This window comes from Gymnoscopelus braueri (genome assembly GCF_963280865.1).
Source record: "Gymnoscopelus braueri genome assembly, chromosome: 15".
NCBI classification, from domain to species: domain Eukaryota; kingdom Metazoa; phylum Chordata; class Actinopteri; order Myctophiformes; family Myctophidae; genus Gymnoscopelus; species Gymnoscopelus braueri.
In genome coordinates, this window is record NC_137620.1 from 23,855,108 (window position 1) to 23,865,396 (window position 10,289).

Below are 10,289 nucleotides of genomic sequence, written 5' to 3' on the forward strand. Positions count from 1 at the left end.
TCATTCAGCTTTAATGAACCCCTCGTTGCTCCTATGTTCTCAACTGGCCTCCCCTTCAGAACCAGATCCATTGGTTCACCATCTCTGTCAACTCTTTGTTGGAAGCTTACTGTAGCATGCCTACATCCGTTCCAATGCCCTCGAACTGAAAACAAGCCCACTTTAAGTTACACTGCATCCTATGACTGTGTCAGCATGCTTATATTTTTGGGGTATTCAGATGCCAACCGACGCCACTCAAGGACCCCAAAGTCAAATACCCAGGGTTCATCCCTTCTTCCCCATATCTTTACATCCCCTCATCCCTATACCCCTAAACTGAGAGAACCTTGATTTCGGCTTATCAATAAGGGCCTCGAAAATAAATAAATACAAGAGAAGGTCCAACCAACTTTATCATAAAAGGACAAAATGGTGGTCATCATATCTGTATCCTGCAATAATACATCTGAGGGTTTGATCTTATCTGATCTTAATTATATCTGGCCACCGGACATGTGCAATTTCTTGTGTTACTTTTGTTTCAGAGCAGCCAATCAGAACACTGCATCTTAATTTATCCTAGTTGACACTTCTCACGATGAAAGGAGAGGAATAACTGAGTCAATGGGTTTCAATTTGGCTCTTGGCCTTGAACCGTAGATGAAGTGGGGTAGCATAGAGGAAGTTTAATATTTATTGATCCAAGAAAATAGTTTGTAAACTCTGCTCTGCTTTATTCAGATTTGTTTTTGATACTAAACTTAATACTTTGCACCATTGTCTATTTCTACCCAAGTTTGGCAATAGATTCTTTAACTGGTCCTTCCACACACAAAGTCACAGTAAGTTCCTGGGAGAGCATCCTGGTATGAAAGTGTAAAATAAGCCCATAAAAATAACATTTTACAGTTTCAGAGTCACATTTATACAATGGATTTAGCTGAGACACATGACATAAAGTGAAACAAGTGAATGAGGCGCAGCTTGCAGAGCTAGTTCAGGCCAGGCAACTCAAGGAATTGTGCCAACCGATCAGGTGACTAGTCACATGCACTCTTCTCCTGGTCGGGTGGTTATATATACCTGCTCATTCTGGCTTCTCCCTCTGGCTGCGCGGACGTGCTGCTGCGTTGCTCCTCTGCTGACATCTCCTGCTGTATCTGCTGCCTTCGCTTGCCTGCGTATGCTGCTGCATGAATATTCTTAATCCCACCGCCTCCCCGGCATCCACCTGTAGGCTCTGTTTCTAGATCCCTATGGGGTCTTTATTCATTCCCTGGAACTGCTATTTGGCATGTAACATTTATTAAAATGTTCATGCCTACAGGGAGTCAATAGATTCAGAGCCCTGACGCCAAACTATGCTTCATATATGCTTCTTATATCTATGCTGCTCAAGTATGCTCAATAAATATATATTCTAATCCAATCCAAGAGTTGTCTGACTGAAATGGTGATTTGTGTATGACTCTCCCCTCTGCTGTCTCCTCAGGGTGGCATGTGTACTGACTGCTGTGTTGTCACTATCTGCCCCTGCCTTTCCTGGTGTCAGATGGCCCGCGAAATGAAGAACCGCAGACAGACCGTCCACACCAGCACTCACACAACCACAGTGTACAACAGGGTCCCTCAGCAGTAACAATCCCGGAGAGACCCGTAACCACTTAAACCCCATATGGTTGACCGGAAAATAGCCGATCGACAAGCTCACAACGCGTCGCACCACGCATTGTGAGCTTGTCGATCTGCTATTTTCCTGCGAAAGCCTTCCCCACAATAAGGATGCTGGGGTTGAAGTAGTTAAGACCCTTAATGAACCTGCTAATATTTTATGGCTAAATAAACTGAATTCATAAATTCCTCCCTGTCGTTTATATTGATTAAAATTGCATTGCAAGCAGTGTCTTTAAGCAGCTACTCTCATTAGGCTGTTTTCTAATAAATAACTAGAAAAACACTTGTTTGTGAGCCTTATTACTGAAATATAGGTTTTGCCTTCACACTGGGGTTCTATTTCCTCCGTGGTACCTCCAACGAACGCAATTGTCTATGTTTGTGGGTGTGTAGCCGGCAATTCCGGTGGAATTGTGTTCTATGTCGGTGCACTAGTGTGACTCGTACAGGTTGGTTTGCTCCAACCAACCCTATTCAGCTGGGAGTGGACTTGGATAAATAATATGATTCTGGACACACATATTCTGCTCTCCTGGATAAACTCCACACTGTCAGGGGAAAAGAAGCATCTGGTGACTCTCTGTGTGTATCATCAGAGGAGACACGTGGTTATCTACTCCCTCCCTAGGACCACTGTGTACAGTTAAGTTACTTCAGGGATTTACTTTCACATTGTTATTGGTTAGGTAAGCTACACAGTGAACTGCAATGTACAATTGTTTACATATCAGCCAATTTGAGCCAAAACATCTAGTTCAGGCTCCGTGGCCCCTAGGGGGTCTTCTTTTTTTAAATTCCAAATACACATGATTGATTAATGCTGCTTTGACTAAAACACTTTAGCAAACTGTTTAACTGCCTCAAAGCCACTGTCTGTCAACTGCCTGACATTTGACCTCAAACCGTTCAAATCAGGATGTCATGCCAGGATGTGGCTTAGTGAGTTTCAATGTACAGTCACACCTCGCAACTAGTGTGGTGCTCTGTTTCACTTAAGCTGATGGAAAAAAAACTTTTTGTGGAAGCTGCGTGAAAGCTTTAATTTATAATCTGAAAAGTATTGCTACTTTAAATGCAACCCCTATAATGACATGCCCAAAAATATGCAGGAACTAAACTTCAGCATACTGTAGGTTGATTCAGCTTATACAAATAATTGACATTTTATTGGTAATAAACTGGGTGGTAACAAATGTGATAACCTCATGTTTCCTGGGACAATGCCTAGCCTGGGTATGGTCTTGTAGATTTCTAGAAGGTTATCATTTCAAACTAAACTATTGGCTATTGTCTGAAATCCAACAAGCCACAGTATTTATACCCTCAGATAGAAAAGTAGATGGTTGACTGCCTATATATTGCAACTGAAACTTGCCTCCCAGGTGTCAGGCCAAAATAGAAATACACTTGTTCTACCAATTTTAAACACAGACCTTGTAAAATAATAAATCAAAACAGCTGCAAACCTTTTAATATAGTCAAAATATTAGCCTGTAGCACTCGACCTAGCCTTGACGACGATGCAGTCTTATGCAAAGGTTAAAATGCAATTTAGATAGAATGTTGTTTAGACAGATACCAGGTTCATTTATTGACCTGGCATCCTATAGTTTCTATAGTTTCAATGTACAGATTATTTATTGTTGATATTATACTGTTTAGACTGATGCTAGGTTCTTGGTTTACCTATAATCCTAGATTACTATTTCTATGCATTTGATGTATGTGTTTACCTTGCTTACTGTAAGTCACTCTGGATAAAGAGCATCTGCTAAATGCCAAAATTGTAAATTGTAAATATTAATACCAGTAAGCTTTTATAAAAGTCTCCAGTGTGCAAATTATACCATGGCTTTCAGAGGAGCTCACCTTTTGTGACCGTGACTCTTGTTGCAAATTTGATTTTGTAACTGCAAGAATGTAGGCTGACTTGCTTTATGTCAGCACTTTTGACCAATTCAAACATCCATATGTATCAAAACAAAATATCACTGTATACGACAGACAGACAGACAGACAGACAGACAGACAGACAGACAGACAGACAGACAGACAGACAGACAGACAGTGCAAATATCCTGCCCAGATAGATGATTCAATATGGCCAACTATAGCAGGGCACAGTATACTCAGTGGTAGACGGTAACGGAGTCAATGTACTTGTACTTGACTGTACTTAAGTACAGATTTTGAGTATTTGTACTCTACTTGAGTATTAGATTTTTTTTATGCTTTTTACTTTCACTCAATTACATTTCCAAGACAAATGTTTCACTTTTACTCAAGTACATTTCTAGGAAGGCTGTGAAGTACTAGTTATACTTTTAGGTTGGCTGTTCTTCTTCTTTTTTTTTCCTTTCTTCTTTTCCCTTCTAAAATGTAATTGGCCACACACTGTGTTCTCAAAAGAAGGAAACCTATCACAGTACACACTCTCCACTGGGATCTACATCATGGGTATTCAACAGGGGGTCCGTGACCCCTAGGCGGTCCTCGGAGTCACTGCAAGGGGGCCACCCATTTTATTTTCTGATGCTTTTTTTGTTTTGTTTTAATGTCTGAAAATATATACGAATCCACCATACTATTAGCAAATACAAATTGTAAGTAAGACTACCCAACTATAGCCCCAACCCAGTGAGACCGTGTTGGTGTGAAGGACAGTAGCAATTTAGGCAACAGATAAGTTAAACAATATAGATCCAGTCTAGTAAAAGTGTACATACTTCATATATTTACAACCGTGAATGATAATGATTCACAGATAAGCCCTAAAAAAAAACAGAACCTACTGTAGCAAGTTCACACTTTTGAGTGTTACTTGCATAGTCTAAATGTAAACCACACTTCACACCCACATATGTCTGACACGGCTGCGTGTTTTTAAAAGTGTTGCATAGCGAGCGCTGACAACTTATTTTGCTAGTGAGGTATATTCTTCCACTGCCTTAAAGGCTCTATTGAGTTGCCAACAACGCCATATTGCAGATAAGTTTGTTGTTCCAGAGATGAGAATGAATGGTTGTAGAATGAATGGAGTCATCACTAGTCAGTGAGATTTTTTTGCTTCCAGTTTATTACAGCAGCCAACCATCTCCACAGCCTAACGGCCGGGAGTGGCACACACAGATATTTACACTTTGGTACAGTCTATATAGCAGTGGTCACATTGAATAAGGGGGTGGGGGTCAGCCTCCAAAAGGTTAGACCCCACCCAAACAAACAATAGATCACCCTTTTAGTCCCTGTTTCGATTTGCAACTGTATAGGCAGGAAAGGGGGATGGGGACACATGCTCTCTCTCCCAGGTAAGCAACAAAGAGAATGTTAATAGTACCCCCACACCCCGGTCAGCCAACAGCTGTCTCAATCCGCTCTTCCGTCTGTATGCTCCCTGTGAAATATGGCTTACATGTATATCATGTTATTAAATATACTCCAGACCCCCCATGGGAGACATTAAAACGTCTTCCACAAACACGTATATTTCAAAAGAACCACAAAGAACCGCCCCCCATGAAAAGCGACCGGAACACCAACCAGGAAAAAAATAAAACATTCAGGAAGACCAAAACAGCACACAACATCAATACAGAAAAATGCACATACAAGAACCAGGATTACATAGAACAGCGACAAGGTGATTCACATTAAATAGACAGAAAACTCAAACATCCCGAGGAAAGGTCCCAAAACCCAGTAAAGTAAGCTTGCTTTTTGACTCATGCCTTTTGCCCCTAAGTTAGTACATTTTGGAACATTTCCAGAGGCGTTAACATTTTACAATTATCAACATCCCCCAATCAGCGTGCAGGATCCCTCTGTTAGCCCTTCAAACTCCGGGGGAAAATGTTATACATAAAACATAAGGGATTCGCCCTCAAACACATCCACGGGAATGGCCCGGCTCCATGTACCTCGTCACGGGATTCGCCCGGTCTTCTCAGCACACAACGAAAATAAAAAAATCCACATTTAACCCCAGAGACCAGAGAGCGAAAAAAATCCTCACATCACTTCCCATGGCAGCCAATGCCCCACAGTTTAAACCACCATTATCACAAAAATATAACCCCAGGTCCCATATGCGCAGCGTTCCGCTCGCTAATGTCTCTCTTGTAGTCTCCCTCAATGTCATCTCCTCACCCCAGCCGTGCTGTCCAGCGCAGCTCCAGCACAGCCACGCGCGCTGCTAGCGATCAGCCAGACGAGCCGTGCAGCCATCCTAGATCTGGTCATGAGGTCCTCTCCCTGTAGATTCTCGAAAAGTTGTCGTCATGTCGTGCCGATGTCCATAATCACCTACACGGTGGACCCCCCACGTCTCAGGAAGAGAACGTGATCCGTACACCCACCGCAAGGCAAAAACGCCGCTGCATGTTCTTTCGACGCCTGGCTCAGTATCCCTGGAGACTGACGTCCCCAAAAAAACAAACCAACGCGACTGCCGACTTTGACGCCATATGAGGTATATTCTTCCACTGCCTTAAAGGCTCTATTGAGTTGCCAACAACGCCATATTGCAGATAAGTTTGTTGTTCCAGAGATGAGAATGAATGGTTGTAGAATGAATGGAGTCATCACTAGTCAGTGAGATTTCTTTGCTTCCAGTTTATTACAGCAGCCAACCATCTCCACAGCCTAACGGCCGGGAGTGGCACACACAGATATTTACACTTTGGTACAGTCTATATAGCAGTGGTCACATTGAATAAGGGGGTGGGGGTCAGCCTCCAAAAGGTTAGACCCCACCCAAACAAACAATAGATCACCCTTTTAGTCCCTGTTTCGATTTGCAACTGTATAGGCAGGAAAGGGGGATGGGGACACATGCTCTCTCTCCCAGGTAAGCAACAAAGAGAATGTTAATAGTACCCCCACACCCCGGTCAGCCAACAGCTGTCTCAATCCGCTCTTCCGTCTGTATGCTCCCTGTGAAATATGGCTTACATGTATATCATGTTATTAAATATACTCCACTAGTATTTTCGTGCTTTTATACTCCCCTGGCCTACATTGTATTGAACGTGAGCAGGGTGGAGAGCAACTGTGATTCAACAAGACCAATATTTAAACTAGACGCGTCGCAATTCAGGGCAATTGCAGAGTGTGGTTGCACCGACGCTAGTCGCGGGTCGCTGCCGCCGGGACTCGAGGAATACGCTGGGAGGAATACCGTCGGAGGCTGTGCCAATTACATCGTCCTGTAACTCCTGAGATCACCTGCTTTTCATTTTGAAATGTTCAGTTTTTGCATCAAACGGTTACGTTTTGCGCAGTTGTGGCGCCCCCTATGGATCAAAGTGGAAATGCTTTTGGGGATTTGTTGAGTAAACCACCCTTGACATGTGATTCAAATTTGGGATTGACTGGACGTTTTGTTCGTGATTTGTGGGCTTTTTTGTAAAACGGGCCCCTCCCTCTAACTTTGGAAGCCATTTACGGACGAACGGTATGGACTATCAAAATTCTGTTTCGCTCCAGATTATCGCATGGGTCCAGAGATCATGTGTACCGATGTTTGTGAAATTTGGAGAAAATATGTGGGAGGAGGAGCTAAAAGTGTGTTTTGAAGAAAATTCAAAATGGCGGAAAATCTATCCTGACGCAAATGGGCGTGGCCTATATGGGGAGATGCGTCATGACCCAAGGAATCTAGGGAAAAAAGATTTTTATTCTAGGACCTACGGTTCAAGAGTTATAGGCCAAAACGTAAAGGGGGCTGTTATAGCGCCACCATGTGGCCGAATGATATAATTTTTCTTTGAATAATTTCTCACTAAATTATGAACCTCCCCTCCAAGTCTTGTAACTCTAGCTCTTACGGTTTTTGAGAAAAAAATACTTGAATTGGAGTTTTTTCACTTTTCCATCAAAGTGGATGGGGTCATTTAATGCACTAATAAATCAATATCAATTAAACTATGTAACCAATCTCTTAGCAAAGTACAAGCGCACGATTCCCGGTGAGGCCGGTCATTTTGACATATGGCACTAAATTGGGAAAAATAAACTGTGGGAGGAGTAGCAGCCTGAAATAAAGTTTATCTAGAATAAAGAATAAAGTCAGTAGAGTACTATAGTCTGGTTGCCCATTCGGGCAACCACACTAATAAGAGAATGGTCGATTTCTGCTGTGAAAGCAAACAGGCAGGTGCTCAAGCACTGGTTGGCTCCTATGTGTGCACAGATCACAGGTTAAACGGCATGCTACACAGGTCACAGGTTAAACTGCATGCTACAAAGGTCACAGGTTAAACTGCATGCAATCACAGCATCACTGCATCACAGCAACTCGGGAAGTGGTTAAATTCTTTAACATCTTCTTTACAACCATAGCCACAAAACTGGTTGACGAACTGCCCGCCTTCTCTGGGCGCTATGGTGAAGAGCACTTCCAAGCATTCTACAAAAAGGTGTACGCAAAGATGATTTTAAACTCTCCTTGGTGACAACAGATGAGGTGTTTAAAAAATTGAGCGCACTACAACAATACAGAGCCACAGGCCTCGACAATATTCCCTCCAAATTTCTAAAAGACTCAGACGCCTCCATTGCTCCAATCATTACTCACATAATAAACCTCTCCATCAAACAGGGACGGATCCCTAATGACTTAAAAAAAGCAAGAGTGACCCCTCTGTACAAAAAAGGAAACCAATTAGACCCCGGCAACTACCGCCCTATTTCTATTCTTAGCTCCATTTCGAAAGTCATGGAAAAAAATAATTTATGAACAGGTTGAAAAGTATCTTGCGGAAAAAAATCTAATTTACAAACTCCAATCTGGTTTCAGAACATCCCACTCCACTGACACATGCCTCCTTTACCTGAACGACTATATCAAACAAGGAGTAGACAAGGGCAAATATTGCGGCATGGTCTTGCTGGACCTCCAGAAGGCCTTTGACACCGTTGATCACCAAATTATGATCTATAAGCTAAAAAGCAATAGGTTTTGATGATACGTCAGCGAGCTGGATGAGAGCTGGATGAGATCCTATCTGTTGTCCTCAGCAACGGGGCCAGGCTCTCCTCAAAGTCACTGTCAGACATGCCACAGGACTGTGGGGGGACACAACCTCCAAAACTGACGGATTAGTAAAAGTTATTTTTAAAGACCAGGCCCATCAGACAAGAGTCATCTACGACAACGATAACCCTGCCTGGAACAGCGAGTTTGACATGGGCTTTATCACACTGTCCCAAGGCAGCAGACTGACGTTGGAGGTGTGGGACGAAGATAAGCATTGGTGGAAGTCATGGAACGATCTTCTGGGAAAGTGCGACAAGCCAATTACATCTGGGAAACATGATAAGGAAATGTGCCCCTTGAATCATGGCACCTTGTTCTTCTCCTACGAGGTCAGCTGTGCCCCGGGGCTGACAGGCCCCACCTGCACCACCTATGCCCCCTCCGTCATGAGTCCTGACCTCCGTAACCTCTACGTCTCCAGGAACAGCCTGAATGTCACCCAGGAGTTGCTGGCTCACCTCAGGATGGGCCATCGTGTGGAAGACCCCCTGACCTTTGTCCTTAAGCATGAGAAGGAAAGAAGCAAGCAGGAGAGAGGCAAGGTCAAGGGTGACGCTTAGCTCCCTGACTGACATGTAACCTCCAATGCATCAGCAATTATGTTTCAGCAAATACATACCTATGTCAGCATTCTATCATTTATACAGACATACTGTATTATAACATAATAAAATGTCTGCCACCTCGGGGCGACTGATTGCCTCGTCACTCAAGGGTCCTTCTGGCCGATCCACACGGTCACGACTCTTTTCTGTTCTGGCCCCACAGTGGTGGAATGAACTTCCCACTGATGTTAGGACAGCAGAGTCACTGCCCATATTTCGCCGCAGGCTGAAAACCCACCTCTTCAGGAAACACTACCCTTCCTCTCTGCCTGACCTACTTGTTGTTAACTAGTTGTACGAACGCTTGTTTTTCTATTGCTGTATTGTTTATTGGATCTTGTTTAGTCAATACACTTATTTGTTTTAGCTCATGCTCATTTGATTTAGCAATTTTTGTCTCATTTGTTTAAGGAAATAGGTGGCTGATATATTGTACTTTTACCTTAGCGCTAGGTATACTCTTGGTTGCTTGTTTTTGCAGAAAATGCACTAAAGACTTCTGGTGATTAGTAGTTTTCGTTCCCTACCTATGTTGAATACACTTATTGTAAGTCGCTTTGGAAAAAAGCGTCTGCTAAATGACTGTAATGTAATGTAATGTCTATGCTTATTCCTTTTCAACACACATCCAAAGCATTTACCAGTTTGCATTTATAGTCCATGAGCCAGACAAGATTTCATTATCGAAAGAGTGGGCAAAACCATACCTATATTAAATTGTTTATAGGGTCAATATAAGTAAATAAATATATGATAACCTTTCCACAGGAGCAGCTTTTTTTTCATATTTATCACACATTTTGTTATTTTCCCCATACGTACAGTATGACAGGTGAAAAAATGACAACATTTAAAAAATAGTTATCATAATGAAACTTCCCCAGTTGATTACTTACATGAAGACAATGATTTATCGTATTACAAGTTTTCTGAAATTGTATATATAAATATGCAAATTAGGCATTAGGAAAATATGCCCGAATTTGCATAAC